Source organism: Aquarana catesbeiana, linkage group LG08 (assembly GCF_042186555.1).
Source record: "Aquarana catesbeiana isolate 2022-GZ linkage group LG08, ASM4218655v1, whole genome shotgun sequence".
NCBI lineage: Eukaryota > Metazoa > Chordata > Amphibia > Anura > Ranidae > Aquarana > Aquarana catesbeiana.
Genome location: NC_133331.1, coordinates 266,071,908 through 266,096,764, shown reverse-complemented (window position 1 = coordinate 266,096,764; position 24,857 = coordinate 266,071,908). Strand labels below are relative to the sequence as shown.

Below are 24,857 nucleotides of genomic sequence, written 5' to 3'. Positions count from 1 at the left end.
AACAGCTCTTCTTCTGCTGGAGGCTCACCAGGTTGTTCTTCCTCAGCAGAACAGTCTATTAAATCCCCTGTCTCTGCAACTGGTGTCTGGGGATAAAGGTTCACCATCTCCTCTCCGTGGAACCCAGAAGATGCTATTAGTGCTAGGCAGAGGTTAGCAGAGCTCTGCTCTGTTGTCAGCACTTCAGGTTTGGGGACGGCAATCTTCAGATTTTCCACTGCCGATTCTCTGGCATTCTGCTGAACATGCAAATTCCTCCATCCAAGATCATCCAATGCAGAAACAGGTTCATCAAGGTCAGTCAGCACTTGCTGCATCTGCCATAAGACCTCCGCCTCCATAGCTGCGGGTGCAGGTTGGCAAAGCACACCGTTACTCTGCCACATTGTCAACTCTTCAGCCAGGATTTCAGAGTTGTCAACTGGTATTTCCTGATAGTCCCAGGCAAAGGGAGCACCACCCTGCTGCTGAGCAGAGTCTAACAGCTGTTTGTAGGCGATCTCCAACTCCCATTTCTGAACGGCCAGAAACTCCAAATCTTCCAGTGCCCAGTGCACTTCTGAGACATTCAGTCTCCGCTCTCTGTGCTCCATTATTTACTCCAAACGCCCCTCCCGATCACTTCCAAAGTCAGGGTCCCTGGACAGCCTCCAGTATAACAATCCCAGGCCATCATAGTCAAAGCCTTCCGTGGGGCTGTCATCCGCCGTCCATGGGCACACTTGGGCTACATACCACTGGAGGGCTCTGTAGCTCTCGTCCAACCGCATTTCTGCCCGGATCAGCCTGCTTAACTCGGCTGTCCACTCCTGGTTCGGCTGCTTCCCCAAAAACAGCATTCGCACTTCATACTGCGACCAGTACCTCACATGGACGGAGGGAAGAACTTTTCCCTGGTGTCGCTGCTCACAGGCTAGCGCTTCCTTCCAGAGCTCACAGCGGACAGAATCAAACCATCCTAGCAGGACCTGCTCTGATACTGGTCCTCTGTGCTGTATCTCCTCTCGCAACCTCCTTCTGAATTCCTCATCCATGGTGGCTGGTATTTCTCCTCTCCTGCTATCCTGCTACCTTGGATCCAGGTGATAGTTTGGATGTGTTCACGGCAAGGAAGCACGATCCCACCATTCCCTCCACGGCTCCCAAGTAAGTCTTTCAGCGTGGCTCTCCTGCAGGCTGGTTTGGAGTGTCCCGGTAACTGGAGAGCAAATCCCACCGCTGCCAACCAATGTAATGAGCCCCTTTGCTCGCTCGGTTCCACTCTCCCAACACTCCTCTGCAGCTATTGAATCAGATTGCAACGTCTGATGGTTCGGTCATCCGATGCTCCGGGATTAGAACTACAGCTCTGTGCCGTTCTAACCCAGTTGTGATAGCTCAGAACAAACACCAGGCAAGCTGTATGTAAGTTCAAACAGGAATCTATCTTTATTGACAAAATACAGGCTTGTATACACTCAAAGTGGAGGTGCAGACCTCCTGCTCATATTACTCTAACAATACAGCTGTAACCTAATTAACCTAATTAACATGAGCTAATTAACTAATCCCTTTAGAAAGCCTAGATGACTCAGACATGACCGTTAGGCCAGACTGGCCGTCTTGTAGTTCAGAAAATCCAATCAACATTATCACAATCAACATAGACTCTTCTTCACACAACAGCAGAGATAATTAACACAAATAACAATGGGGATCTAATGACTCTTAGATCCCATAGTAGACTTATTTACAATACACATTTTAGCAGACAATAGACAGACAGGTGTTGGAATTTACATCAGCATCTCCTAACAGTATCTGTCCCAGCATTATGAATCAGCCACTATTCCAATATGACAAATCCAGGGTCCCCAGACATACAGCTCCCAAAGAGCACCGTTCCCCCAAATGCAAGGGCCCGCGATCGATCGGCAAGAGGCTAGCATACAGTCCCCTCCAAAAGTCTCTTTCCCGGCTAGGTCTGTCACATTTCTCCCCTTTCGGCAGGAGACTAACACAGGAGGAGACCCCAGACGGGTTGACTCCGAAGTTAGTCAGTAGTTCCAGTCCTCTAATGCCTGTACCCACACAGTACCCCAAACAAATTGTTCCAAACAAAGTATTACTCACCCAGCCAACCTCTGCCTCTCTCAGAGGACATATCTGCCGCTGGGAAGAGGCCTGGACTGGCCCTTCTCCCTGGAGTCCTTTCTGCCGCTGGAGAGAAGACAGGGTGTCTGGGCTCACTCCGTCATGCTGTTGGGGATCTGGGCCGACTGCCCAGCATCCCTGGGGTATACAGGTGGAGACTGAAGTCCCATCCACCTTCACAGGACATCCATCCTCTGTTAGTTGAGTGCAGAGTCCAGCAGTACTCGGCCCTGTTGCCAGCCCTTCTGCTGGAAACCCCACACCATCTGCTCCGGCTAACTGTTGGGGAGGGATGACGAACACCTCCTCTCCCTTCTCCCCCTGTATCCTGATCTGCTGCTGGGACGTGACCACCTCCTTCTCACCCTGAGCCTCCGGAACCGCCGCAGGTGTAGGGCAGAGATCTTGGACCCTCTGTCCGGTTGCCAGCGCTTCAGCTGGGGAAGTTCCTTGTGACTTCACAGATACTTCTGTTGGTGCTGGGCAGAGCATAGTGAAGTTTGGCCCTAATAACAGCTCTTCTTCTGCTGGAGGCTCACCAGGTTGTTCTTCCTCAGCAGAAAAGTCTATCAAATCCCCTGTCTCTGCAACTGGTGTCTGGGGATAAAGGTTCACCATCTCCTCTCCGTGGAACCCAGAAGATGCTATTAGTGCTAGGCAGAGGTTAGCAGAGCTCTGCTCTGTTGTCAGCACTTCAGGTTTGGGGACGGCAATCTTCAGATTTTCCACTGCCGATTCTCTGGCATTCTGCTGAACAGGCACATTCCTCCATCCAAGATCATCCAATGCAGAAACAGGTTCATCAAGGTCAGTCAGCACTTGCTGCATCTGCCATAAGACCTCCGCCTCCATAGCTGCGGGTGCAGGTTGGCAAAGCACACCGTTACTCTGCCACATTGTCAACTCTTCAGCCAGGATTTCAGAGTTGTCAACTGGTATTTCCTGATAGTCCCAGGCAAAGGGAGCACCACCCTGCTGCTGAGCAGAGTCTAACAGCTGTTTGTAGGCGATCTCCAACTCCCATTCCTGAACGGCCAGAAACTCCAAATCTTCCAGTGCCCAGTGCACTTCTGAGACATTCAGTCTCCGCTCTCTGTGCTCCATTATTTCCTCCAAACGCCCCTCCCGATCACTTCCAAGTCAGGGTCCCTGGACAGCCTCCAATATAACAATCCCAGGCCATCGTAGTCAAAGCCTTCCGTGGGGCTGTCATCCGCCGTCCATGGGCACACTTGGGCTACATACCACTGGAGGGCTCTGTAGCTCTCGTCCAACCGCATTTCTGCCCAGATCAGCCTGCTTAACTCGGCTGTCCACTCCTAGTTCGGCTGCTCCCCCAAAAACAGCATTCGCACTTCATACTGCGACCAGTACCTCACATGGACGGAGGGAAGAACTTTTCCCTGGTGTCGCTGCTCACGGGCTAGCGCTTCCTTCCAGAGCTCACAGCGGACAGAATCAAACCATCCTAGCAGGACCTGCTCTGATACTGGTCCTCTGTGCTGTATCTCCTCTCGCAACCTCCTTCTGAATTCCTCATCCATGGTGGCTGGTATTTCTCCTCTCCTGCTATCCTGCTATCCTGCTACCTTGGATCCAGGTGATGGTTTGGATGTGTTCACGGCAAGGAAGCACGATCCCACCATTCCCTCCATGGCTCTCAAGTAAGTCTTTCAGCGTGGCTCTCCTGCAGGCTGGTTTGGAGTGTCCCAGTGACTGGAGAGCAAATCCCACCGCTGCCAACCAATGTAATGAGCCCCTTTGCTCGCTCGGTTCCACTCTCCCAACACTCCTCTGCAGCTATTGAATCAGATTGCAACATCTGATGGTTCGGTCATCAGATGCTCCGGGATTAGAACTACAGCTCTGTGCCGTTCTAACCCAGTTGTGATAGCTCAGAACAAACACCAGGAAAGCTGTATGTAAGTTCAAACAGGAATCTATCTTTATTGACAAAATACAGGCTTTTATACACTCAAAGTGGAGGTGCAGACCTCCTGCTCATATTACTCTAACAATACAGCTGTAACCTAATTAACCTAATTAACATGAGCTAATTAACTAATCCCTTTAGACAGCCTAGATGACTCAGACATGACCGTTAGGCCAGACTGGCCGTCTTGTAGTTCAGAAAATCCAATCAACATTATCACAATCAACATAGACTCTTCTTCACACAATAGCAGAGTTAATTAACACAAATAACAATGGGGATCTAATAACTCTTTGATCCCATAGTAGACTTATTTACAATACACATTTTAGCAGACAATAGACAGACAGGTGTTGGAATTTACATCAGCATCTCCTAACAGTATCTGTCCCAGCATTATGAATCAGCCACTATTCCAATATGGCAAATCCAGGGTCCCCAGACATACAGCTCACAAAGAGCACCGTTCCCCCAAATGCAAGGGCCCCCGATCGATCAGCAAGAGGCTAGCATACAGTCCCCTTCAAAAGTCTCTTTCCCGGCTAGGTCTGTCACACTGATCTATATACTCTGTCCTGTGATTCTGGGGCTGTATACTCTGTCCTGTGATTCTGGGGCTGTATACTCTGTCCTGTGATTCTGGGGCATGTATACTCTGTCCTGTGATTCTGGGGCATGTATACTCTGTCCTGTGATTCTGGGGCTGTATACTCTGTCCTGTGATTCTGGGGCTGTATACTCTGTCCTGTGATACTGGGGCATGTATACTCTGTCCTGTGATTCCGGGGCATGTATACTCTGTCCTGTGATTCTAGAGCTGTATACTCTGTCCTGTGATTCTGGGGCATGTATACTCTGTCCTGTGATTCTGGGGCATGTATACTCTGTCCTGTGATTCTGGGGCTTTATACTCTGTTCTGTGATTCTGGGGCTGTATACTCTGTCCTGTTATTCTGGGGCGTGTATACTCTGTCCTGTGATTCCGGGGCATGTATACTCTGTCCTGTGATTCTGGGGCATGTATACTCTGTCGTGTGATTCTGGGGCTGTATACTCTGTCCTGTGATTCTGGGGCTGTATACTCTGTCCTGTGATTCTGGGGCATGTATACTCTGTCCTGTGATTCTGGGGCATGTATACTCTGTCCTGTGATTCTGGGGCTGTATACTCTGTCCTGTGATTCTGGGGCATGTATACTCTGTCCTGTGATTCTGGGGCATGTATACTCTGTCCTGTGATTCTGGGGCTGTATACTCTGTCCTGTGATTCTGGGGTTGTATACTCTGTCCTGTGATTCTGGGGCATGTATACGCTGTCCTGTGATTCTGGGGCTGTATACTCTGTCCTGTGATTCTGGGGCTGTATGATCTGTCCTGTGATTCTGGGGCTGTATACTCTGTCCTGTGATTCTGGGGCTGTATGATCTGTCCTGTGATTCTGGGGCTGTATACTCTGTCCTGTGATTCTGGGGCTGTATGATCTGTCCTGTGATACTGGGGCTGTATACTCCGTCCTGTGATTCTGGGGCTGTATATTCTGTCCTGTGATTCTGGGGCTGTATATTCTGTCCTGTGATTCTGGGGCATGTATACTCTGTCCTGTTATTCTGGGGCTGTATACTCTGTCCTGTGATTCTGGGGCTGTATACTCTGTCCTGTGATTCTGGGGCATGTATACTCTGTCCTGTGATTCTGGGGCTGTATACTCTGTCCTGTGATTCTGGGGCTGTATACTTTGTCCTGTGATTCTGGGGCATGTATACTCTGTCCTGTGATTCTGGGGCTGTATACTCTGTCCTGTGATTTTGGGGCATGTATACTCTTTCCTGTGATTCTGGGGCATGTATACTCTGTCCTGTGATTCTGGGGCATGTATACTCTGTCCTGTGATTCTGGGGCATGTAAACTCTGTCCTGTGATTCTGGGGCTGTATACTCTGTCCTGTGATTCTGGGGCATGTATACTCTGTCCTGTGATTCCGGGGCATGTATACTCTGTCCTGTGATTCTGGGGCATGTATACTCTGTCCTGTGATTCTGGGGCTGTATACTCTGTCCTGTGATTCTGGGGCTGTATGATCTGTCCTGTGATTCTGGGGCTGTATACTCTGTCCTGTGATTCTGGGGCTGTATGATCTGTCCTGTTATTCTGGGGCTGTATACTCTGTCCTGTGATTCTGGGGCTGTATGATCTGTCCTGTGATACTCGGGCTGTATACTCCGTCCTGTGATTCTGGGGCTGTATATTCTGTCCTGTGATTCTGGGGCATGTATACTCTGTCCTGTGATTCTGGGGCTGTATACTCTGTCCTGTGATTCTGGGGCATGTATACTGTGTCCTGTGATTCTGGGGCATGTATACTCTGTCCTGTGATTCTGGGGCATGTATACTCTGTCCTGTGATTCTGGGGCTGTATACTCTGTCCTGTGATTCTGGGGCATGTATACTCTGTCCTGTGATTCTGGGGCTGTATACTCTGTCCTGTGATTCTGGGGCTGTATGATCTGTCCTGTGATACTGGGGCTGTATACTCCGTCCTGTGATTCTGGGGCTGTATATTCTGTCCTGTGATTCTGGGGCTGTATATTCTGTCCTGTGATTCTGGGGCATGTATACTCTGTCCTGTGATTCCGGGGCATGTATACTCTGTCCTGTGATTCTGGGGCATGTATACTCTGTCCTGTGATTCTGGGGCTGTATACTCTGTCCTGTGATTCTGGGGCTGTATGATCTGTCCTGTGATTCTGGGGCTGTATACTCTGTCCTGTGATTCTGGGGCTGTATGATCTGTCCTGTTATTCTGGGGCTGTATACTCTGTCCTGTGATTCTGGGGCATGTAAACTCTGTCCTGTGATTCTGGGGCTGTATACTCTGTCCTGTGATTCTGGGGCATGTATACTCTGTCCTGTGATTCCGGGGCATGTATACTCTGTCCTGTGATTCTGGGGCATGTATACTCTGTCCTGTGATTCTGGGGCTGTATACTCTGTCCTGTGATTCTGGGGCTGTATGATCTGTCCTGTGATTCTGGGGCTGTATACTCTGTCCTGTGATTCTCGGGCTGTATGATCTGTCCTGTTATTCTGGGGCTGTATACTCTGTCCTGTGATTCTGGGGCTGTATGATCTGTCCTGTGATACTCGGGCTGTATACTCCGTCCTGTGATTCTGGGGCTGTATATTCTGTCCTGTGATTCTGGGGCATGTATACTCTGTCCTGTGATTCTGGGGCTGTATACTCTGTCCTGTGATTCTGGGGCATGTATACTGTGTCCTGTGATTCTGGGGCATGTATACTCTGTCCTGTGATTCTGGGGCATGTATACTCTGTCCTGTGATTCTGGGGCTGTATACTCTGTCCTGTGATTCTGGGGCATGTATACTCTGTCCTGTGATTCTGGGGCTGTATACTCTGTCCTGTGATTCTGGGGCTGTATGATCTGTCCTGTGATACTGGGGCTGTATACTCCGTCCTGTGATTCTGGGGCTGTATATTCTGTCCTGTGATTCTGGGGCTGTATATTCTGTCCTGTGATTCTGGGGCATGTATACTCTGTCCTGTGATTCCGGGGCATGTATACTCTGTCCTGTGATTCTGGGGCATGTATACTCTGTCCTGTGATTCTGGGGCTGTATACTCTGTCCTGTGATTCTGGGGCTGTATGATCTGTCCTGTGATTCTGGGGCTGTATACTCTGTCCTGTGATTCTGGGGCATGTATACTCTGTCCTGTGATTCTGGGGCTGTATACTCTGTCCTGTGATTCTGGGGCTGTATACTTTGTCCTGTGATTCTGGGGCATGTATACTCTGTCCTGTGATTCTGGGGCTGTATACTCTGTCCTGTGATTTTGGGGCATGTATACTCTTTCCTGTGATTCTGGGGCATGTATACTCTGTCCTGTGATTCTGGGGCATGTATACTCTGTCCTGTGATTCTGGGGCATGTAAACTCTGTCCTGTGATTCTGGGGCTGTATACTCTGTCCTGTGATTCTGGGGCATGTATACTCTGTCCTGTGATTCCGGGGCATGTATACTCTGTCCTGTGATTCTGGGGCATGTATACTCTGTCCTGTGATTCTGGGGCTGTATACTCTGTCCTGTGATTCTGGGGCTGTATGATCTGTCCTGTGATTCTGGGGCTGTATACTCTGTCCTGTGATTCTGGGGCTGTATGATCTGTCCTGTTATTCTGGGGCTGTATACTCTGTCCTGTGATTCTGGGGCTGTATGATCTGTCCTGTGATACTCGGGCTGTATACTCCGTCCTGTGATTCTGGGGCTGTATATTCTGTCCTGTGATTCTGGGGCATGTATACTCTGTCCTGTGATTCTGGGGCTGTATACTCTGTCCTGTGATTCTGGGGCATGTATACTGTGTCCTGTGATTCTGGGGCATGTATACTCTGTCCTGTGATTCTGGGGCATGTATACTCTGTCCTGTGATTCTGGGGCTGTATACTCTGTCCTGTGATTCTGGGGCATGTATACTCTGTCCTGTGATTCTGGGGCTGTATACTCTGTCCTGTGATTCTGGGGCTGTATGATCTGTCCTGTGATACTGGGGCTGTATACTCCGTCCTGTGATTCTGGGGCTGTATATTCTGTCCTGTGATTCTGGGGCTGTATATTCTGTCCTGTGATTCTGGGGCATGTATACTCTGTCCTGTGATTCCGGGGCATGTATACTCTGTCCTGTGATTCTGGGGCATGTATACTCTGTCCTGTGATTCTGGGGCTGTATACTCTGTCCTGTGATTCTGGGGCTGTATGATCTGTCCTGTGATTCTTGGGCTGTATACTCTGTCCTGTGATTCTGGGGCTGTATGATCTGTCCTGTTATTCTGGGGCTGTATACTCTGTCCTGTGATTCTGGGGCTGTATGATCTGTCCTGTGATACTCGGGCTGTATACTCCGTCCTGTGATTCTGGGGCTGTATATTCTGTCCTGTGATTCTGGGGCATGTATACTCTGTCCTGTGATTCTGGGGCTGTATACTCTGTCCTGTGATTCTGGGGCATGTATACTGTGTCCTGTGATTCTGGGGCATGTATACTCTGTCCTGTGATTCTGGGGCATGTATACTCTGTCCTGTGATTCTGGGGCTGTATACTCTGTCCTGTGATTCTGGGGCATGTATACTCTGTCCTGTGATTCTGGGGCTGTATACTCTGTCCTGTGATTCTGGGGCTGTATGATCTGTCCTGTGATACTGGGGCTGTATACTCCGTCCTGTGATTCTGGGGCTGTATATTCTGTCCTGTGATTCTGGGGCTGTATATTCTGTCCTGTGATTCTGGGGCATGTATACTCTGTCCTGTGATTCCGGGGCATGTATACTCTGTCCTGTGATTCTGGGGCATGTATACTCTGTCCTGTGATTCTGGGGCTGTATACTCTGTCCTGTGATTCTGGGGCTGTATGATCTGTCCTGTGATTCTGGGGCTGTATACTCTGTCCTGTGATTCTGGGGCTGTATGATCTGTCCTGTTATTCTGGGGCTGTATACTCTGTCCTGTGATTCTGGGGCATGTAAACTCTGTCCTGTGATTCTGGGGCTGTATACTCTGTCCTGTGATTCTGGGGCATGTATACTCTGTCCTGTGATTCCGGGGCATGTATACTCTGTCCTGTGATTTTGGGGCATGTATACTCTGTCCTGTGATTCTGGGGCTGTATACTCTGTCCTGTGATTCTGGGGCTGTATGATCTGTCCTGTGATTCTGGGGCTGTATACTCTGTCCTGTGATTCTGGGGCTGTATGATCTGTCCTGTTATTCTGGGGCTGTATACTCTGTCCTGTGATTCTGGGGCTGTATGATCTGTCCTGTGATACTCGGGCTGTATACTCCGTCCTGTGATTCTGGGGCTGTATATTCTGTCCTGTGATTCTGGGGCATGTATACTCTGTCCTGTGATTCTGGGGCTGTATACTCTGTCCTGTGATTCTGGGGCATGTATACTGTGTCCTGTGATTCTGGGGCATGTATACTCTGTCCTGTGATTCTGGGGCATGTATACTCTGTCCTGTGATTCTGGGGCTGTATACTCTGTCCTGTGATTCTGGGGCATGTATACTCTGTCCTGTGATTCTGGGGCTGTATACTCTGTCCTGTGATTCTGGGGCTGTATGATCTGTCCTGTGATACTGGGGCTGTATACTCCGTCCTGTGATTCTGGGGCTGTATATTCTGTCCTGTGATTCTGGGGCTGTATATTCTGTCCTGTGATTCTGGGGCATGTATACTCTGTCCTGTGATTCCGGGGCATGTATACTCTGTCCTGTGATTCTGGGGCATGTATACTCTGTCCTGTGATTCTGGGGCTGTATACTCTGTCCTGTGATTCTGGGGCTGTATGATCTGTCCTGTGATTCTGGGGCTGTATACTCTGTCCTGTGATTCTGGGGCTGTATGATCTGTCCTGTTATTCTGGGGCTGTATACTCTGTCCTGTGATTCTGGGGCTGTATGATCTGTCCTGTGATACTCGGGCTGTATACTCCGTCCTGTGATTCTGGGGCTGTATATTCTGTCCTGTGATTCTGGGGCATGTATACTCTGTCCTGTGATTCTGGGGCTGTATACTCTGTCCTGTGATTCTGGGGCATGTATACTGTGTCCTGTGATTCTGGGGCATGTATACTCTGTCCTGTGATTCTGGGGCATGTATACTCTGTCCTGTGATTCTGGGGCTGTATACTCTGTCCTGTGATTCTGGGGCATGTATACTCTGTCCTGTGATTCTGGGGCTGTATACTCTGTCCTGTGATTCTGGGGCTGTATGATCTGTCCTGTGATACTGGGGCTGTATACTCCGTCCTGTGATTCTGGGGCTGTATATTCTGTCCTGTGATTCTGGGGCTGTATATTCTGTCCTGTGATTCTGGGGCATGTATACTCTGTCCTGTGATTCCGGGGCATGTATACTCTGTCCTGTGATTCTGGGGCATGTATACTCTGTCCTGTGATTCTGGGGCTGTATACTCTGTCCTGTGATTCTGGGGCTGTATGATCTGTCCTGTGATTCTGGGGCTGTATACTCTGTCCTGTGATTCTGGGGCTGTATGATCTGTCCTGTTATTCTGGGGCTGTATACTCTGTCCTGTGATTCTGGGGCTGTATGATCTGTCCTGTGATACTCGGGCTGTATACTCCGTCCTGTGATTCTGGGGCTGTATATTCTGTCCTGTGATTCTGGGGCATGTATACTCTGTCCTGTGATTCTGGGGCTGTATACTGTGTCCTGTGATTCTGGGGCATGTATACTCTGTCCTGTGATTCTGGGGCATGTATACTGTGTCCTGTGATTCTGGGGCATGTATACTCTGTCCTGTGATTCTGGGGCTGTATACTGTGTCCTCTGATTCTGGGGCATGTATACTCTGTCCTGTGATTCTGGGGCATGTATACTGTGTCCTGTGATTCTGGGGCATGTATACTCTGTCCTGTGATTCTGGGGCATGTATACTCTGTCCTGTGATTCTGGGGCTGTATACTCTGTCCTGTGATTCTGGGGCATGTATACTCTGTCCTGTGATTCCGAGGCATGTATACTCTGTCCTTTGATTCTGGGGCATGTATACTCTGTCGTGTGATTCTGGGGCTGTATACTCTGTCCTGTGATTCTGGGGCTGTATACTCTGTCCTGTGATTCTGAGGCATGTATACTCTGTCCTGTGATTCTGGGGCATGTATACTCTGTCCTGTGATTCTGGGGCTGTATACTCTGTCCTGTGATTCTGGGGCTGTATGATCTGTCCTGTGATACTGGGGCTGTATACTCCGTCCTGTGATTCTGGGGCTGTATATTCTGTCCTGTGATTCTGGGGCATGTATACTCTGTCCTGTTATTCTGGGGCTGTATACTCTGTCCTTTGATTCTGGGGCTGCATACTCTGTCCTGTGATTCTGGGGCATGTATACTCTGTCCTGTGATTCTGGGGCTGTATACTCTGTCCTGTGATTCTGGGGCATGTATACTCTGTCCTGTGATTCCGGGGCATGTATACTCTGTCCTGTGATTCTGGGGCATGTATACTCTGTCCTGTGATTCTGGGGCTGTATACTCTGTCCTGTGATTCTGGGGCATGTATACTCTGTCCTGTGATTCCGGGGCATGTATACTCTGTCCTGTGATTCTGGGGCATGTATACTCTGTCCTGTGATTCTGGGGCTGTATACTCTGTCCTGTGATTCTGGGGCTGTATGATCTGTCCTGTGATTCTGGGGCTGTATACTCTGTCCTGTGATTCTGGGGCTGTATGATCTGTCCTGTTATTCTGGGGCTGTATACTCTGTCCTGTGATTCTGGGGCTGTATAATCTGTCCTGTGATACTGGGGCTGTATACTCCGTCCTGTGATTCTGGGGCTGTATATTCTGTCCTGTGATTCTGGGGCATGTATAGTCTGTCCTGTTATTCTGGGGCTGTATACTCTGTCCTGTGATTCTGGGGCTGCATACTCTGTCCTGTGATTCTGGGGCATGTATACTCTGTCCTGTGATTCTGGGGCATGTATACTCTGTCCTGTGATTCTGGGGCTGTATACTCTGTCCTGTGATTCTGGGGCTGTATACTCTGTCCTGTGATTCTGGGGCATGTATACTCTGTCCTGTGATTCCGGGGCATGTATACTCTGTCCTGTGATTCTGGGGCTGTATACTCTGTCCTGTGATTCTGGGGCATGTATACTGTGTCCTGTGATTCTGGGGCATGTATACTCTGTCCTGTGATTCTGGGGCATGTATACTCTGTCCTGTGATTCTGGGGCTGTATACTCTGTCCTGTGATTCTGGGGCATGTATACTCTGTCCTGTGATTCCGAGGCATGTACACTCTGTCCTGTGATTCTGGGGCATGTATACTCTGTCGTGTGATTCTGGGGCTGTATACTCTGTCCTGTGATTCTGGGGCTGTATGATCTGTCCTGTGATACTGGGGCTGTATACTCCGTCCTGTGATTCTGGGGCTGTATATTCTGTCCTGTGATTCTGGGGCATGTATACTCTGTCCTGTTATTCTGGGGCTGTATACTCTGTCCTTTGATTCTGGGGCATGTATACTCTGTCCTGTGATTCTGGGGCATGTATTCTCTGTCCTGTGATTCTGGGGCATGTATACTCTGTCCTGTGATTCTGGGGCTGTATACTCTGTCCTGTGATTCTGGGGCTGTATACTCTGTCCTGTGATTCTGGGGCATGTATACTCTGTCCTGTGATTCCGGGGCATGTATACTCTGTCCTGTGATTCTGGGGCTGTATACTCTGTCCTGTGATTCTGGGGCATGTATACTGTGTCCTGTGATTCTGGGGCATGTATACTCTGTCCTGTGATTCTGGGGCATGTATACTCTGTCCTGTGATTCTGGGGCTGTATACTCTGTCCTGTGATTCTGGGGCATGTATACTCTGTCCTGTGATTCCGAGGCATGTATACTCTGTCCTATGATTCTGGGGCATGTATACTCTGTCGTGTGATTCTGGGGCTGTATACTCTGTCCTGTGATTCTGGGGCTGTATACTCTGTCCTGTGATTCTGGGGCATGTATACTCTGTCATGTGATTCTGGGGCATGTATACTCTGTCCTGTGATTCTGGGGCTGTATACTCTGTCCTGTGATTCTTGGGCTGTATACTCTGTCCTGTGATTCTGGGGCATGTATACTCTGTCCTGTGATTCTGGGGCATGTATACTCTGTCCTGTGATTCTGGGGCATGTATACTCTGTCCTGTGATTCTGGGGCATGTATAATCTGTCCTGTGATTCTTGGGCTGTATACTCTGTCCTGTGATGCTGAGCTGTATACTCCTGACACTATGGTTTGAAGCAAGTGGAATACAGGGGACAGAGTGGGTGGATTCTAAAAGGAGTGGGGCTTATGAGAAATGGGCGGTGTCAAAATGGAAGGGCAGGGTCTGACGCCCCCCCATCCTAAAACTTCACCAGCCACCACTGTTTGAGTCAAATGATTGATATTAAAATTCATTGAAAGTATGTTAGTTTTTACTATGTTCTAAAGGGCAATATCCCATCCCCCTCTTCCACTGGTCGGCTGGTAACAAAAACATAAATAATACCATGTGCTACCTATATCTGCTCTGTACCTGAATTGTTCTCTAAATCTAACACATTTCCACAAATCTGCACACACAAAACGGACGTAAGCAAAGATTTTTGTTTCAACTATACCTTTATGTTTCTTAGGTTTTATTTGCCTATTCAGTAAATTCTACTGTTAAACACATTTTTTTATTTTTATACAAGTAAATAAGTAACTTTTTATTTTTATATACATCTCATCCTTAAAATGGCATATCTTCAAAGTTTAAGTAGTACCAAAAATCATTTTAAACAAAGGACTACTGATCAACCTACCAAAAGCTACTGTTTACGGCACTACAGAAACGCACCAAAAATGAGATCTATGTGAGTGTAAACGGCTATGCTGCCTAAACCCAAAAATGTAAGGGAGGTGCATCCAAAAATATAACATGAAAGACAAACCACAAGAGGATACAGCACCTACTAAGGCTATTATTCGCCTTTATTGATCATGGGACATATGTTCATATACAAATAACTAGTGACAAACCCCCCTAAAAGTTAGCGCATCCCTTCCCACCGACCCTGATAGCCCACCCCTACCAAAGCCTCTTTTTCCCCTCTCTCTACTGATGTGAATGCTGGAGTCCTAACAAAAGTCGGACCACGTTGGGCACCCCCAATTGTTGCTGGTAGCCCTCGTGTCACACTTGAATGCACGCTGGTGTGAATTCTCAGCCAGGATACCTCACTACAGTGCACAGAAGCTCCACTGGATGTGGGTAACAGATAGAGACTCAACACACACTGTTACATTGAATGCACCGCCCTCATGTCTGCACGAAGCAGGACATGAGGACTATTGTATCATGAGAGATGATGAGACAAGCCATACTGTATATAGGTGTTTTATATGAAAATTACCTATGTTCAGCATCTGCATGCTTCACACGAGCTAAATATATAGCTGCAGGCTGTTACACCCTGGCCATATCCGGTGCAGCACAAATCATATACAGTATCTCACAAAAGTGAGTGCACCCCTCGCATTTTTGCAAATATTTTACTATAGCTTTTCACGTGACAACACTTAAGAAATGACACTTTGCTACAATGTAGTGTAGCGCTGGTAGATTTGCGATCTACCATATGTTAGGTAAATTTAGTAACTTGTTCGTTAAATAGGTTAAGTTTGCCTCTGTTCCAGCTTGGCTGACGTTGTGTGTGTTTTCAGACTGACCGGTGGGTGTCGCTGTTATCACTAGTCAGTGTTGGAAGGGCAACGCGTCGAAGCATATGGATGCTCTTCTGTCCCGGAGACAACTCGGTGGAGGTGGTCCTCCGAGTTGCATTCTGGGCGAGGGTATTTATGGGATAGACGCCATATTAGGGGGTTCGTTTTACAGCCACCTGCTGGCCCTCCTGGCCGACAGGTATGCGTTAGAGAGCAATCTCGTGGTCCTCCGTTCCGGAGGCCCACGCTGCTGCGGCGCAGGGGTGGGCCCAGAAGCTTGTCTGGGGCCTACCGCAGCAGCCGAGGAATGGTCCTGAGCTGTCTATCCAGAAGGGATGAAGCTGGACAACGGAGGAGATCCCATGGAAGGATCACGCAGCGTGCTGGTCTGGAGAGGGGCCTGGTGACTCGGTTGGAGGATGTATCCTAAAAGTAACTATACAGCATAGTGTTGCCGGGTTGGCTTAAAGGTTCAAGCACTGTGACTGACATTCACTACTAGAAAAAAATGGTACATCCTGTGGCAGAGGACCGTACAGGTTTATCCCAAACAAGTCTGTGGCAGAGACTTTTGTTCGTGCTACGTACTGGCTGCTAGGCAAGTGACAGAGGCCTATCCAGGCGAGCAAAGAGTGTGTCCCACGAGGGGAGCGCATTCTATTATATTATCCAAATTCTACCGGGACATTTGTCAAGAACCTTATAAGAAGATATTTGAGTTTCTTCTGCAGTTTCCCTTCTTCCTCTTTCCTGCTACTTCCTTAGTAAATCGTTTAATAAAGCATTGAAAACGTATTCAAGTGTTGGTGCGTGTATCGTCCAGAGGTAAACTCAACGGAACCCTAGACCCGGTGACGGTAAAACAGAGGGAAGGAGAGTGAAGGTAACAAGTCCGCTTAAACCAGCAGCTCCACCGAGAGTTATTGCTACAGTAGTGAGTGTACAGCTTTTATAACAGTATAAATTTGCTGTCCCCTCAAAATAACTCAACACACAGCCATTAATGTCTAAACCGCTGGCAACAAAAGTGAGTACACCCCTAAGTGAAAATGTCCAAATTGGGCCCAAAGTGTCAATATTTTGTGTGGCCATCATTATTTTCCAGCACTGTCTTTGCCCTCTTGGGCATGGAGTACACCAGAGCTTCACAGGTTGCCACTGGAGTCCTCTGCCACTCCTCCATGATGGCATCACAGAGCTGGTGGAGGTTAGAGACCTTGCGCTCCTCCACCTTCCATTTGAGGATGCCCCACAAATGCTCAATAGGGTTTAATGCAGTTTAATGCCCAATTTAATGCAGGCTGTGGCGTATGGTCTGAGCACTGACAGGCTGACCCCCCACCCCTTCAACCTCTGCAGCAATGCTGGCAGCACTCATACGTCTATTTCCCAAAGACAACCTCTGGATATGACGCTGAGCATGTGCACTCAACTTCTTTGGTCGACCATGGCGAGGCCTGTTCTGAGTGGAACCTGTCCTGTTAAACCACTGTATGGTCTTGGCCACCGTGCTGCAGCTCAGTTTCAGGGTCTTGACAATCTTCTTATAGCCTAGGCCAGTGATGGCGAACACGTGGCACGCGTGCCGCTGCCGGCACGTCGAGCCGTCTCTGTGGGCACGCCGTGACAATTCAGAAATTACACTGTCAAATCGTCTACACCACGCCTGCGAACTACATCTCCCATAGTTCTCTGGGGCTAGCGGTGATGTGTCCGAGTGGGGTGACGCACACGCCAAACGAGAGAGCTGAAGCCACGCCCCCCGTTCCCTTTATCTGACGTCTCTTCATCTGACGTTCCCTGCCGACGCACCTGTGGGAAATCTCCTTATCGCACACACCGGAGCGCCCGGGAACTGACCCCACACTGCAGTCCAGTGAGTTATTATCCACTTGCCGACCCGCCATAGCCGAAAGACAGCTACAGTGTGGTCGGCTTATTCTGGAAGGGTGTCCATGGACGTCCTCCCAGAATCTTGCTCCCGCGCGCCCTACAGTGTGAGGGGAGAGGGGGAGGGGGAGAGATCGTTTGCAGAGTATGGTTACTGAGCAGCGATGTGGGCACTACAGATCCCGCCCACAGCGCTGCTCAGTACCCATACTCTGCAATACTCTGCAGTACTCTGCCCATACTCTGCAATACTCTGCAGTACTCTGCAGTATTCTGCCCATACTCTGCAATACTCTGCCCATACTCTGCAGTACTCTGCCCATACTCTGCAGTACTCTGCCCATACTCTGCAGTACTCTGCCCATACTCTGCAGTACTCTGCCCATACTCTGCCCATACTCTGCAGTACTCTGCCCATACTCTGCCCATACTCTGCAGTACTCTGCCCATACTCTGCCCATACTCTGCAATACTCTGCAATACTCTGCCCATACTCTGCAGTACTCTGCTCATACTCTGAAGTACTCTGCCCATACTCTGCCCATACTCTGCAGTACTCTGCCCATACTCTGCAGTACTCTGCCCATACTCTGCCCATACTCTGCAGTACTCTGCCCATACTCTGCCCATACTCTGCAATACTCTGCAATACTCTGCCCATACTCTGCAGTACTCTGCTCATACTCTGAAGTACTCTGCCCATACTCTGCAATACTCTGCAATACTCTGCCCATACTCCGCAGTACTCTGCCCATACTCTGCAGTACTCTGCCCATACTCTGCCCACACTCTGCAGTACTCTGCCCATACTCTGCAGTACTCTGCCCATACTCTTCATACTCTGCCCATACTCTGCAATACTCTGCAATACTCTGCAGTACTCTGCAATACTCTGCAATACTCTGCAACACTCTGCAACACCCTGCCCATACTCTGCAGTATTCTGCCCATACTCTGTAGTATTCTGCCCATACTCTGCCATACTCTGCAATACTCTGCCCATACTCTGCAGTACTCTGCCCATACTCTGCAATACTCTGCCCATACTCTGCCATACTCTGCAATACTCTAACCATACTCTGCAGTACTCTGCCAATACTCTGCAATACTCTGCCATACTCTGCAGTACTCTGCCCATACTCTGCAATACTCTGCAGTAGTCTGCCCCAGGGCAGGACTTAGGGTGGTGGGGGCCCTGGGCTTGAGTCACTTTTGGGCCCTACCTTCTATACATTACCTTAAACCTTTAGTTTTATTTTAAGCGCACCACTCTGATACCGTTTGTCCGCCATTACATCACTGTCTAATGCAGACAGGTTTTCTCAACGGCAGTAAACAAGGCACTACGTAACTGCCAATAACCAATCAGCAAACCTCAAGATAAGTTAAGATAGTTTAAGGAATTTTAAGGAAAAAAAACAATTTAAGGAAAAAAACTTACATTTATATGCTCATCAATGCAGCCTTGCACAGCGTCCATCTGCATGCTTGTCCAGTGTCATTTGCAGCCTTGTCAGTGTCATTTGCAGCCTTGCCCAGTGACATTGCAGCCTTGTCAGTGTCATTTGCAGCCTTGCCCAGTGACATTGCAGCCTTGTCAGTGTCATTTGCAGCCTTGCAGCCTTGTCAGTGTCATTTGCAGCCTTGCAGCCTTATCAGTGTCATTTGCAGCCAGTCCCGCCCTATGATGGACATAACACAGGTCCAATGGCGGGACTGAGCGTGACTGTGAGCGGAGCCATGTGCCAACATACATAGCCGAGTGTACTCGGCTAGCTTCGCTCACAGTCACGCACAGTCCCTGTGTTATGTCCATCATAAGGCGGGACTAGGCATGACTGTGAGTGGAACTAGCCGAGTACACTCGGCTGGGGCCCGTGGGGCTCCCTATGGGGCGGGGCCCATGGGCTTGAGCCCAGTCAAGCCCAATGATAAGTCCGGCCCATACTCTGTCCATACTCTGCAATACTCTGCAATACTCTGCCATACTCTGCAGTACTCTGCCCATACTCTGCAATACTCTGCAGTACTCTGCCCATACTCTGTCCATACACTGCAATACTCTGCCATATTCTGCAGTACTCTGCCCATACTCTTCAGTACTCTGCCCATACTCTGCGATACTCTGCAGTACTCTGCCCATACTCTGTCCATACTCTGCAATACTCTGCCATACTCTGCAGTACTCTGCCCATACTCTGCAATACTCTGCAGTACTCTGCCCATACTCTGTCCATACTCTGCAATACTCTGCCATATTCTGCAGTACTCTGCCCATACTCTGCAATACTCTGCAGTACTCTGCCCATACTCTGTCCATACTCTGCAATACTCTGCCATATTCTGCAGTACTCTGCCCATACTCTGCAATACTCTGCAGTACTCTGCCCATACTCTGCAATACTCTGCAGTACTCTGCCCATACTCTGCAATACTCTGCAGTACTCTGCCCATACTCTGTCCATACTCTGCAATACTCTGCCATATTCTGCAGTACTCTGCCCATACTCTGCAATACTCTGCAGTACTCTGCCCATACTCTGCAATACTCTGCAGTACTCTGCCCATACTCTGCAATACTCTGCAGTACTCTGCCCATACTCTGCAGTACTCTGCCCATACTCTGCAGTACTCTGCCCATACTCTGTCCATACTCTGCCCATACTCTGCAGTACTCTGCCCATACTCTGCAATACTCTGCAGTACTCTGCCTATACTCTGCAGTACTTTGAACCTGTGTCCTGGCCTATGGACAACAATGACAAATAATTTTTTTTATTCCAGCCCTTTGTATCTACAGCGGACCCAGCAGAGCGGTGTCAGCGGTTTCACGGGACATTGGACAAAATCGTGAGTTGCTCTTCTACAATTCTGTGTTTATTATGTACCTTTTTTGTGAAATGTCCATACTCTGCAGTACTCTGCCCATACTCTGCAATACTCTGCAGTACTCTGCCCATACTCTGCCTTTGCTGGGCATTTTTAAAGATGCCTTTGCTGGGCATTGGTAAAGATGCCTTTGCTGGGCATTGGTAAAGATGCCTTTGCTGGGCATTTTTAAAGATGCCTTTGCTGGGCATTTTCAAAGATGCCTTGGCTGGGCATTTTCAAAGATGCCTTGGCTGGACATTTTCAAAGATGCCTTGGCTGGGCATTTTCAAAGATGCCTTGGCTGGGCATTTTCAAAGATGCCTTGGCTGGGCATTTTCAAAGATGCCTCTGCTGGGCATTGTCAAAGATGCATTTGCTGGGCATTGGTAAAGATGCCTTTGCTGGGCATTGTCAAAGATGCCTTTGCTGGGCATTGGTAAAGATGCCTTTGCTGGGCATTGGTGAAGATGCCTTTGCTGGGCATTGGTAAAGATGCCTTTGCTGGGCATTGGTAAAGATGGCTTGGCTGGGCATTGGTAAAGATGGCTTGGCTGGGCATTGGTAAAGATGCCTTTGCTGGGCATTTTCAAATACATGCACGTGTACAGTTGTTTTTTTTTTTTCAAAAAAAAAAATGTTTAATGGAAAGCTCTGTTATTGTGTTTTAACATCAAATTTAACACACCTGCTCCCCATTCACACCTGAGACCTTGTAACACTAACGAGTCACAGGACGCCGGGGAGGAAAAAAATGGCTAATTGGGCCCAATTTGGACATATTCACACTTAGAGGTGTACTCACTTTTGTTGGCAGCAGTTTAGATATTAATGGCTGCGATTCAGCACTGTCCGAACCAATTCAGCCAAATACAGAGAGCCCACAAGAATCCACATGTGTAGATTTACATCATAAATAAATCACTAAGAACATTGGTATAAAAAAAGTCATGCAGATAATGAGCAGGCAAGTCATCATTCTTTCCAAACAGGCTTTTTTTACTTTTGGTTGGCCATACCCCTATAGCAACCATTATACTGAAACAATGGATTCCTCTTTTACATATTAAATGTATTTAAAGGTTGAAGAAACTTGGGAAAAGAAATTACCTAAAAAATTCATTGTGCAGAAAAAAGCCATTATGGTAAAAATAACATGAGGAATCTTGCCATCATTTAAAATCAAAATGAAACAGAGCAGATTTTTAAATTTTACCTGAAATCTGAATACCAAGGTTTCTCTCCTTATTAATAACTATATTAAAAATAATATTAAGATAACGATATTCCAGCATATACTTACTGGGTAGTTCAGTTGGTGCTGAGAATGTAGACAGCTGGAAGACTTTAGTGGAGGTCTACCCTACAGAGAAGGGGGTTGGCTTATATAATAAAAGATAAACAAGTTGAGTAAACAGAAGTTTTAATTATTTTAATTTAGAGATCACATTTTTCTTTTCTCACATACCTAAAACTACGTGGATTTATTAAAATATTAAAATATTTACCTCCTAGCCTCCATGTGGGACAAACATCAGCACCCAGTCAGCAGTTTAGTTATCTACTGATCTGCTATTTAGAAAGTTTTAATCTAAAATCAATTTAGGAGGAATTCCAGCCCAAATTTTTGCTTTGCTTTATACTGTATATAGTATTATGGGATCATTTAGGACAGTTATGTATTCCGGTTAAAGTGTTCAATCACTTTCATTTAAAAAAAAGTGACCGGCAGTATTGTTCCTAATTTTTATGGACAGTTTACTGACTGGAATGCTGACAGCTGATTGGAAAAAAGCCAACGTGGCATCAAAATTTAAAAAGCGCCAAGATCTATATCTGGGAACTACAGGCCAGTCAGCCTAACATCAATAGTCTGCAAGCTATTGGAAAGGATGATAGGGGGCCAGGGACATGCGGTAAGGTCAGTGGCTGTTGAGGCACTGGCTAGTATCAGAGCTAGATACACACAGGTTACATATGCCACGAACGTTAGAGCGAGAGCGATAATTTTAGCACTAGACCTCCTCTGTAACTCTAAACATGCAACCTGTAATTTTTTTTAAAGCTTCACCTATGGAGATTTTTAAGTACTGAAGTTTGGCGCCATTCCACAAGTGTGCACAAAAAAATCGGGCTAACATTAGTGTATTTTTTAAGTTTTAAAAATTGCTGCGCAAATACCATGTAACATAAAATGTTAATTAATTATTTGTAATGACCACCATTTTATTCCCTAGCGTGTCTGCTAAAACAATATATATATTGTTTGGGGGTTCTGAGTAATTTTCTTAAAATGATGATTTTTACATGTAGGAGAGAAGTGTCAGAATTGGCCTGGGTGGCAAGGGGTTAATTACCATAAGTAAGTAATATACAAATAATTATTATATATTATTTTTAAGGTATTTTATAATATTTTCAAAAACTGTACTCAAGCAGGTGGCCTAACGGACAAATTACTGAAGTTTAAAGTTATAACCTCCAACCAGTAATTTCACAGTAAATAGATAAATAATACATTATTATCTTATAAAATATAGCATAATAATATATGATTTAGCTTGTACCTTTTCAACAGCAGCAGATTCTCATTCTCCCTCTTAACTGTGTGAGAAAAACATGAGATTGTAACATGCACACCGGTGCGCCCCCTTATGCCCCGTACACACGGTCGGATTTTCCGACGGAAAATGTTTGATGGGAGCTTGTTGGCAGAAATTCCGACCGTGTGTAGGCTCCATCGGACATTTTCCATCAGAATTTCCGCCACACAAAATTTGAGATCTGGATCTCAAGTTTTCCGACAACAAAATCCATTCTCGTAAATTCCCATCGTGTGTACACAATTCCGACGCACAAAGTTCCACGCATGCTCTCAATCAAGCACGAGACGGAAGCGCTCGTTCTGGAAAAACTTGCGTTTGTAATGGAGATAGCACATTTGTCACTTTGCAAATTTTAAAATCTTTTAATGCAGCGCATTCTCTTCTTCTTTATAATGCTAGAATAATGAAGTTGTTTTGCTGCTGATATTCACACAGAGTTCTGACAAACTGATTTCTTTAGTATTTTTCGTGATCTCATGAATATTTTTTTTTTTTTTTTATCCAGATCTCCCATTTTTATTTTATTTTTTTATAGTGATCTCCATAATTTTTTCTTTTGTTTTGTGTCACGTTACCACAACACCATTATTATCTTGTATTTTTTAACCCCAAGGAGGTTGGTGTCCCTTGTTAATTTGACATTGTATTTAGGAAATATACCTGCCTACTCACAAACAAACTGTCCTTTTTGAAGTAAAACACATAGGCAAGTATTTGTGAAAAATAAATAGCCATTTATTCTGGGTCATAACAAAATAAAGAGCAAGGCAACGTTGGAGAAACTGGTGAAATTTGCGAAGCCTTTGTAACCCAGGGCAGACGTCAATTATTTTACAGTCAAAATTGGTGGCCTGAGGAGTCCTTATAATAGTGAGCACAATAAGTTCCAGGAATACAAGAGATCAGGAGCAGCAGCAGATGACATATCTGTCCCCAGGCTGTGGTCTTACAACAGCCTGTGTCTTTTGTCAGACCAGACTGAACCCAGGCCATCACTTTCTTGTCTTCCTTCCACGCTTCCTTCCATGCGTGCTTCCAGGCTGTGGCTCTGATGTCGTAGGTATGGCAGGAGGTGGAGGAGGACCATGGTTGAACTCACAAACGTGGCTTTGGCTTGTGATTTCGCCCCTCAACCCTTTATTTAGGGCTTGTAAGCTAACTTCCTCACATAAGAGGCGTTGGCCCTCCTCCATTTTGCAGGCTGCCATGTAGGCATAGTCCTCTTGAATATTGGGGGGGGTTCTGAGGGCCGCAGTAGCCTTCCGAAATAGGCCAAGTGCTGCCTCCTCCAGGTTACTCCTCTTCCTGGGCCTTTTTTTTGGAAGGCGGAGGGGAGGGATCTGGGATTCGGGCAGGCTACTGGGCCCGGCCACCTCCTGGCTTCCACTTACCCCGCCACCTCCTGGCTGCCACTTTCCTCAGCCTCCTCCTGGCTGAGACTTTCCTGTGTGTGAAAAAGGGACATTTTAGCTTTTGGTTCATCAATCACATACAATTTACAGCTCATGACTGTTGCAAATTGAATGTTAATAAATAGAAAAGACTATCATTCTGACCCCAGCATTTTTCATTCTTGTCCCAATCATTTGTGGCCACTACTGTCTATTAATATGTAAAACACTTTGTAAAATCAGAAATTACTGATCAATAATAATATCTAGTTAACATCATTAGGTTTAGTCTGGCCTGCCAGAAAATGCAGTCTGTCATAGTACCACAGCCTGGGTACATAAATGCCATCTGCTGCAGCTCCTGATCTCTGGGAATCCTGGACCTTCTTGTGCTCCCTATTATAAGTGCTCCTTATGCCACCAATTAGGGCCTTCAAATAGGGAATGTCTGCCATGAGGGATCACCGGCTTCACAAATTCCAGCAATTGATCCAGCGATGCCTTCTTCTTTGTTTGATTGTTAGAAAAGGGGTGGTTTACCTGCCACAGACAGGGCAGCTCCCTGTACATATCAATGAATATGGGGATAAAGTCCTGATCATTCAATAGATCAATTTTCTCTGCAAGACACAACACAAGACAAACCCTAATGTCAGGCTAAACTCTCATAATCTTGTCCCAATATAGGCCTCAATCTAGAAGCAGTATAGGCCACTGATGCACCAAGTAAAAATTGTACCTTTGTTCAAACGATCGGCG

The 24,857-nt window shown here is 47.2% G+C and overlaps 1 protein-coding gene across 2 annotated transcripts in view; it reads right to left on the bottom strand.

Moving 5' to 3' along the window:
* LOC141106408 (cobalamin binding intrinsic factor-like) overlaps nucleotides 1-21,472 on the bottom strand; it is a 224,118-nt gene extending 202,646 nt beyond the window's left edge. For both annotated transcript variants that reach the window (XM_073597175.1, XM_073597174.1), the window contains exon 1: nucleotides 21,405-21,472. The gene's annotated coding sequence lies outside the window, so the exon portion shown is untranslated. The remainder of the gene's footprint in view (nucleotides 1-21,404) is intronic.
* Between the last annotated feature and the right edge of the window lie 3,385 nt (nucleotides 21,473-24,857).